We start from the raw sequence: 8,975 nt of genomic DNA, 5'->3' as shown, positions 1-8,975 counted from the left end.
GAACTCAGGGCTCCCAAAGCTCAGTCTAGTGCCACAACCTCTGGCCGTCCTTCCTCTCGCACGGGTGAGCGGCTCCTGTCCCCAGAAGAAGCCGCCTCCACCCAACCCCTTAGGAACGAGCAGGGTCTGCCAAGAGGTGCATCCGGCACTGCAGGGGCCAAACGCACCCTGGTGTTAAGGTGGAGGGCAGGCGGGGGAAAGCACCAGCCCCAGAAGGCCAGGCTCGCTCATGATCCCAGTGATGGTACTTCGCTCAAGCACGCTGGGACCTGTCCATGGCTGATGCAGATGGAGTGCGGCCCTCGAGCGCTCCTAGCAGGCTGCCAATGTGGCCCTCAGCTGGGTACAGCCTGGCCAGGGCTGTGCTGAATGCTGCAGTGATTGGGCCATGACCGAGCAGAGCTGGCTGGAGACCCACCTCCAAAACGGGGCATAAACAAGCCCAAACAGCGGCTACGTGGCTTGCTGGAGGGCAGCTGCAGTTTCCCAGGGCTCTGCACAGATTGGAGATGATAACGCTGTCCCCTGCCTGTGCCAAGAGGGGAGCCGAAGCCAAGCCCAGCCTCGCTGCCTGCTGAGTCTTGCCGCGTTCAGAGGGCCAGGGCTGCGGGAGGCTCTGCGGCTGGTGGGTTCCCCAGCACACTGCCCAGGGGAATAGCCCTTGCATAGGGTTTGCCCTCTGGCTGTGCAGTGGAACTGTATCGATCCATATCAGCCGTCCCCAGTCCAAGCGCTGAGCTCCAGGGATCTCTGAGCATCAGGCCCTGGGGAAGAAAAGTTCCCCAAAAGCAGGAGTGTCCAGTGGAGAGGGAGCTTCTGCTGGATCCCTTAAGGGATGCACTCACTCACCTCCCTTCCCTGACCTCGGTGAGCGATCCGTGCGTGGCAGACTGGCCTCTCCGGTGGGGGGGGGGGGGCGCTCGGGGAAGTCTAGAGCCCGATTTGGGGGTGGACTCCTTGGAACTGCCACAGTGCATCAGCCTCAGACTGAAGTGCAGCAACTCCCCAGTGAGAGCTGCCAGTCAGAGGCCACCTGCCCTGCCCCCCCACTCCCACGGAGCCCCACTGACTTACATGGGCTTTCCCAGAGGGGAAGGCAGGCTAGAACTTGGCTCAGGTCCTGCGTTAGCGCCAGGCAGCTGGAGTGACTCCCTCAGCTGTTACTGGCATAGGGGGCAGGGACTGGATTTTCAGTCTGCAGCCCCAGTCCTGCTCCCCCAGTGCCTGGAGGGGGGGGGCTGTGCCAGTGGAAGGAATTCTGTCCCCTGGCAGTTTGATGAGGGGGAGGGACCTGCTCTGATTCTTGTGATTAGCTCCTGCTATGAGCGGCTGCTCATACCCGCCCCAGAAAGTCCTGGGCATTGCCAAGTGTGACCCAGTCTGCCTGAAGCACCAGGGCAGGCAGAGCCTCCCACAGGCAAGCTCTGATTGTCCTAAACTGCAGAAAACCCTAACTTCAGCCACTAAATGGTTGCCACCGAGGGCAAGCTCAGCTGTGCAGAGAAAGTGGCACTGCCCCTTTAACAGAGCTTGTGGGGCCTTTGCCTGGGGGTGCAGGTGTGGGTCCCCCTATCTCCGGCTGCCCTGGCTGTGGATCCTGCCAGCCAGTTGCCAGATGTTTGCATTGATAACCTCCAGATGTGGAACGTCGGGTTTTCCAATCATGACACCCAGCCAAGGTGGAAAATCTTGGACCAAAGGGAGTTGTTTCTGCGGCTCTGGAATAGCCCACAGCTGGAGCTGGCAGCAACGGGACGTCCTCCTCTGATCCTTCCCATGGAAGGGTTACGCCAAGATCCTGGCGGTGCTCCCGACACGCTGGGGAAATGGATTCCCTGCCTCCACTCGGCATCGTCCAGGCTTCCTTCCTAGCCAATCTCCAACTGATTTTCTTCACTCCAGTTTATTTAGTTATTCACATCTGCTGCGGAGATCGGGACTGTTGGCTCCAGCAGCATCGAGCCCGATCCACACGCTGCCGAGCTCGGCCTTTCGAGTCTAACCAAGGAACACGGGCTGCGGGCAGTGTCCACGCGCAGGCCGGAGTCTCTGTTCGCAGAGTAGTATGAGAGCCCGGGCTGTTTGGTGAGCTCCATCGAATCGGCTGGTCACCCAGCGTGGGCCGATAAAACGGGCTACAGCGCCTGTTCTGGAGAGACTCAGCAGTGGAGTGGCAGGCCAGGGCGCGGGTGCCTTGGCAGGGCTGGGGGGGCCCCACCGATGGAACGGCAGGGGGTGCTGTGGCTCGGGATTGAGGTGCATTGGGAGAGCTGGGTGTGGACGTGCAAGCCTGAAAGGTGCTCAGGACAGGAAGCAAAGGCTGCTGTAGCTGCTGAGTGTGAGGCAGTGGCAGGGCGGGGAGGGCTGCAGGTCAGGATCAAGGGGCATCGGCCGAGCAGCGTGTGAAGGGCTGTGGAGCATCACAAACCCTAACCCCGCAGCCCCCTCCCCGGCTCTGGCAGGGGCTCCCCCCCCCCCATCCCCCGGCTGATGTAAGGCCCAGTGGGGCTCAGCTGCTTTCCAGCACTGTGCCAAGTTTGGCTGTTGTGACGGAAACCAGTTGCTATGGCGATGAGGCTGGGTCCAGCTTTCAACTCGCAGGTTTGTCTCCTGGTTTCGCTGTTTCGGTTTTGTCAGTGAGAGTTTCCAGATGGCCTGGGGCTTGGCAGCGGGTCTGGCAGGAGCGGGGTGGGGGTGGGGGGAGGGGCTGGAAGCAGCCCTCCCCCGGCCCCAGCCATGATCTGAACCGCCCTGAGCACTGGGGTCCCGGCCCAACACCAGCTCCCGATCCCAACCCAGTGAACGGTCCCATGGCCTGTCATGACCCAGACCCAGAGATGTCGCCCAGGCCCAAACTTTGAAGCCATCAAGTTCTGTGGCCCTTTCCCTTCCCGCCTCCCCAAATTCAAGTGGGATGATGGAGCGACTTTCCCCTAGGCCCCCCCAGCAGGGCCCAGCTGGGGGCCAGTGGGTTGGGCTTGGGTCATTGAAAGCCGGCCTTGTTTATTCTTGAAAAATCATTAGCGAGGTACAGACTAAGCTGGCCGATGCATTCACGGTGCTGGCCTTGGCCACGTGGCATGTGCGGTCCCTGGTGAGGACCCAGGCGATTCCCCATTAGCTGGGCCTAGAGAGCTTGCATTCAGGGCCTGCAAACCTGCTGACTTAGGGTTCTCCATCGTCTCCAATCTGGGACTCTCGGCTTAGGTTTGCTTTAAAAGCCAAGTGAGTTTGCAGCCCTCTTCCCGGCAGTGATGGGCCCTCATCCTGGCCTGCGCTCAGTGACGCTCACAGGTTGTTCCCAGGCCCTGCGTGCTCGGGTTGCTACCGCTCTTTTGGAGGCAGCCAAACCAAACCCTGAACTGGCCGGAGAGCAGTGGGAGGGACGGCCCAGCGCTCAGCCAGGCAGGGTGTTATCAGCGCCCGTTCACAGGTGGCTGTCGCTGCACCGTATCTGACCACCCCCCGGGGTGAAACATGGACAGCTCGACCGTCAGGCGTCCAATCTGCTCTATCCAGCCAGCCAGCGGCTCTTAGCGATCCCTCCGCTCTTTCATCGCTAGCTCCCAGACGCCCAGCTTCCCTGGCAGTGCCTGCTTTCCCCAAGGTTGGCTGGTGCAGCTGGACTTCAGCTGACCTGCCTTAGGGAAAGCAGGATAACCGAGGGCTGGTATTACGGTGTGTTCGCTCCAGCCCTCAGCTCAGGCACGGTGGCTGAAGCCCTTTAGCCGAAGTCCTGCTGGGCCAGCGCATAGTCACATCGGGAGTGCGTGGCGGAGCTGCAGCATGAGCCAAGATCTCCAGAGTCCCAGCTCAGCGCTTCACCCACAAAACCGTCCTCAGGGGGTTTACACCAGCCAGGGATGGATTATCCCACTGGTGCTTGATAGGCCCAGTTTGTAACAAGGCAATCTGGCCTCCAGCACAGAGCTGCTGCCCCATCAGCTGTTCCTCCGTAGCCAGCCGGCTCAGTTATTCAGGCCTCATACATCTCAAACCTCTTATCATGAACAAGGTCTTGTCCTCCTCAAAAATGAAGGGCTCTGACTGGTTCAGACCACGGGGCTTTTCCAGGAAGGGCAGTACTGCGAGTCAAGACTGGACAGTGGGGCATGTGGATTTTCAAACCTGGGTAAGGGAGTTTATAGATGCAATTGAGAGATTATTAAGGGTGGATCTCCTGGACACCCCACCCCAGCCCAAATCCCAGCCCAGGATTTTGGCTTAATCGAAAGAGGAGTTTGACCCCAACCTATCTATCCCAGCTTTCCTGCTGAGCCCAGTGCATGCTGGGACAGGGCTTTGGGAATATAGGGAGTACTGATGGACACCCATTGTGCAGATGGGAACACCAAGGTCCATGGTTAGATTCTTTCAGTGTCTTGTTTTTGGTGGCACCAATGGAGACACACCATCCCCCGTTCCATTGTCAGGTTGGTTGCTCTTATTTTTCAGGGCCGTTCGGTACTCGGCGCTGGACAGTTTCATTCTGCTCCCGGATCGTGTGAGTTCATTTCTGCACCTCCCACCTCAGCCCACTGGGTTCAGGCTCTGAGGCTGGGCCCAGCATTTTATTCCTATTTCTTGTTTATATGATTGGAGTGCTTGGGAGTCTCAGTCATGGCCCGGGACCCCAGTGTGCTAGGCACTGGACTGACAGTCCCTGTCCTAAGGCGCTTACAGGCTAAGTCTAAGCCAAGAGACAACAGCTGGATACGGACGGATGGGGGAATACAAGGTAACAATGAGACAGCATGACAGGCGGGATCTCCGCAGACCAGCTGCCCAATCATTGTCAATTTTTTTGTAGGTATCCTGGCACCGGATGCCCTGTGTGTCTGGGATGCAGGGCCATGCATGACAGCTGTCTCAGGCTGTTGCCAATGGTGCCAGCAGCCATATGCATGTTATGCCCAGTGCATCCTGTTGGCAGGGGCACCAACTGGCAGGCAGGGCCGCCCAGAGGGGCAAAAGGGGCAGTTTGCCCTGGGCCCCTCACTGGAGAGGGTCCCCAGACTGAGTGGCATTATGACCCGGCATGCACTCGTTGAAATTTGGCCCCATGCCCCATTCAGCCCCGGAGAGGCAGCTGGCTCGGTATTCCGAACCTCCGTTATCCGACCCCCTTTGATAGTGAAGGGCAAAGGTGGGGGTGAAGATGGTAAGAGCAAAGAGGGCTGGAGGCCGCAGGATCACACTTTCGACCTCCACCGAGTATAGTCCTAGAGTCCCATAGTGCCTCATTCCTGGGGCACTCCAGCATGGCTGGGGCAACAGACACCAGTGACCAGACACCCGCCTGTAGGCCATGGTGATGGGCACAGAAGAGATGCAGTAGGTGCACTCACCTGTTTGCAGCTGGGAGACCTGCATCCTGCCTGCCTGTCTATCGCCCCCATCGCTGTGGGATCTAAGATCCTCAGAGGTCAGTCAATGGAAGTCAGGTGCCTAAATCTCTTGGGGATCTGGGTCTAAGTGCATTCTCCACATGGCATTTCCTGGCACGATACTGGGGTGGGGCAAAATCACGGTAGCTGAGGCCGCTTTGCCAGAGTCCGTCTCCCAGGGGTAGCTTTCCCCTGCTTTTCCTGGGGCTGGATTCAGCGCCATCCCCCCAAAACACAGGGACGCTGCTGAGAAAAGCCAGCTCTTGGTCGCTCCTACCCAAGCTCCCTTCCCCTGGATCTCTTGCAGCCTGAGCGAGGCACAGACGCAGGAGCCAAAGGGAGCTGGGAAAGGCTCTGCTGTCCCTTTAAGATGGCCCAGGTCCCGAAGGAAGGACAATGGGGCCTTTGGAGTGAGGACGTAATGGCATCTTTTGGGGGCCCTTTGATGTGCAGGGCTCAGAAAAGAGGGTTCCCAGCCAGCGGATAAAAAGGCCTTTCTCTGCTCTCAACAGAGCTTCCATTAAAGCCCGAGGAGGCAGCTGGGGGGATGGGGAGAGCGAGAGATTGTCCTTCCCTTTTAAAGTAATTAGTGGCTCTCAGGCCAGCGCGAAGGGCCTGGTTTAATTTACTGCAGGACTCTGCCGGCGCCGCACTCCCAGGCTGGCTTCCAGCAGCCGCCAGGCTCCCTTGGACGCTGTTCCTGCTCCCTGGAGGAGAGCCAAGGGAATTAAAGGGACACGTTCGGCCAAAGAACCGGCCTGATCCCAAGAGAGGCAGCGGGAGACACAGGCACTCAGCACCTCGCTGGGTCGGGGCCAGCTGGACAGGAGAGACAGAGTGAAGGAGGAGGCGAAAGGAGAGGGATAGAAAGAGAGGGAACGGGTCGAGGGTGAAGGAGGAAGGGAGATGGGGGTCACAGAGAAGAGAGACGCAAGGGGAGTATTCTACCAGCACTGGAGCCCCACTAATCAGAGCTGGGTCAGAACCACCCCAGATATCGGGGTGGCCATCTCTGCTTAGCGTTGCCAAACTCTGAGCCAGGGTGATGGGCACCTTAAATTAGAGAGTCCTCACAGATGGGGAAACTGAGGCACAGAGCAGGGCAGTGACTTGCTGACGGTTGCCAAGTAGGTCAGAGACTAGGACCCAGGACGTCCCAGCTCCCTGCTCTAACCACTAGACAGTGCTGCCTCAGTAGGAAGGACATGAAAGAGAAAGAGGGACAGACAATGGCAAAGCCTGAGACGAGGGGAGGGAACGTGGGAACGATAATAGAGCAAAAAGAAGAAGGAAAGGAAGAAAGGCAGGAAGGGGCTGGGGGAGGGATCGGACCAAAGAGAGTCTGGAATAAGGTGTTACCGCCTCATGACCGAGGCCAGGGACTCTGTCCCGTTAGCACTAGAGCCAGGAAAATCTCCAGGGGATGATGATGCACGGTCCGTCCATGAAAGCAGCAATCTCTCTCTCTACCTATCATGACTATTTTACTTTATCATGTATTATTTACTTGGGCCAAGATTTTCAAGGCTGGCTAGTGATCCTGGGGGCCCTGTTTTTTGGGGGGCCCCAACTGAAGACACCTTAGTGGGGCCTGGTTTCCAGAGGGCGGGGGGGGGGGTTCAGCACTTTTTGAAAAGCAGGCCCCTGCAAGGGGGCTTCAGCCAAGCACCCCAATCTTGGCCTTGGTGCCCCAAGCATGCTGGGTGCTTTACGGAGGGTACGGCGCGTACATCCCTGTCCCGAAGCTCACCTGCGCTAACTAGGGTGCAGGCAAAGCCCGGGAGCAGCGAAACGCCGAGCCGCTGAGGCAGGGCCGTTCGCCATGAGGAGACTCGGGGGTGCGGTGGAGTTCCTGGAAGAAGCATGTGGCTCAGCGTGGGGCTTTGAGGGTCCAGCCATGGCCTAGAGGTGAGCCGGAGATGGAAGGGGCCGAGAACAGAGAGATGAGCGAGATGGGGATGGAAGCCAGGCTGTACGGGGTCTTCTGGGCCAAGGGGAGGACTGAAATCTGAAGCAGAAGGCGAAGGATGGGGCCTGTGCTCTGAGCAAGGGGCCAGGGTGCTGGCCGGCTGGAGAGTCAAGGAGGTCACAGTGGTTGGGCTACAGGAGTCTCTCGCTCAGTGCAAAAGCTTTGGGGAAGGCCCGGAACAAGACCCGCCTATTCCGGCTGCAGGGCCCTGACAGGTGGGGCAGTTAGTTAAGCCCTCTGCCGGGTCCCAGCCCCCTGAGGCAGCAGCAGGAAGAAAGGGCTTCCTGCCCTCTGGAGCGCGATGGCGGAAGGTCAGAGGTGGTGCCGGGAGGCGGCCGCTCCAGGAGCTGCCTGTATCTGGGAGCGGCATCAGCTTCTGTGTAAACAGCGTCTTCCTCTCGGGATGCTTCCAGCCTCGCCGCTCAGCGGATGTGGAGAGTGCTGGGTCTTCGGCTCCTGATGGGCGGGAAACGGAAACGCCGGGCAGAAGCCCACCACGCTGGCACAGCTCCTGCCCTCACCCCCGCCCAGCCCGTTTGCCAGGCTCCTCCAGTTTGTCTCTTGTCTTTCATTTTAACCCCTGAACACCACCTGCCGAACCCAAGCCACACGGCTGATAACTTCTCCTGGGGCACTGCCCCAAGGCCTCCATTGAAAGGCCAGAGAGAGTTCACAGGCGGCACGGCAGGCGTTCTCTTTTTAGACCATTTCTAGTGCTTGGCGGCTCTGCTTCGTTTGTGAGGGGCGCCGAGCCATTCAAATGTGATGCCTGTTGTTTTCTGCGACCTGCCCCTCCAAGATGCAGAGTTTGGCAGCCATGTTGTTCTCTGAGTGGCTGCAGCATGTCCTGGTCCAGAGGAGACGCACACATCGCGCTCTCTCTCTCTTTCTCATTCAAGGAGACTTTGTGTTTGTTCTTTCTTGGTATTGGTTTTCCTGAATTTAAACTAAAAGCCCTCTTACACTGAAGGTGCACAGTTGCTCTTTGTGGATGGAAGCAGAACATTTGACATCTCCCCTCCCTCTCTCCCCACCCCCACCCCACACACACACTATGGAGCTCATCCTACCCCCCATCCAAAGGAAAAAATTCTCCTCTCCAATCCACACAGCAGCTCTGTTATCCACCTATAGGGCAAGGCCCTAGCATGTATCCTGCATGGCTGCCCTGCCTGGCACCCTGAGATCAGTGGGCGCTTTGTGCATGGGTACTAGCATGTCTACTGGTGGAGATTCTCCTTTAGCGCAGGGGGCTGGCGAGCAGGAGGAGCTGGGTTTGATCCCTGCTCTCAGCATGCAGTTCTGCCCATGGTACTCAGCGTAGTGAGCCATGCGGTCCTTCGGAGGCACAGACTTTGCTCCAATCCCTAAACCTTTCTGGCTGACGCCCTTCGGACCCAACGCCAGCGCGCCGAGGAGTTTCAATTCCCTGTTAACACAAGACAACTGCAGGGCACTGCAGCGTCCTGGGACAGATGTCTAGCGGCAACCTTGGCGGGCTGAGTCCTGCAAGAATGGCTGGAGTCCCGCACACTGGAGACCTCTGGGACGCTGGAGCTCAGAGGATTTGCAGAGCATAACGGGCCCCAGTTCTACGCTGGCATATTGAATACAGTGTT

This window comes from Emys orbicularis, chromosome 14 (genome assembly GCF_028017835.1).
Source record: "Emys orbicularis isolate rEmyOrb1 chromosome 14, rEmyOrb1.hap1, whole genome shotgun sequence".
Taxonomy (NCBI): Eukaryota; Metazoa; Chordata; order Testudines; family Emydidae; genus Emys; species Emys orbicularis.
This window is presented reverse-complemented; position numbering follows the sequence as displayed.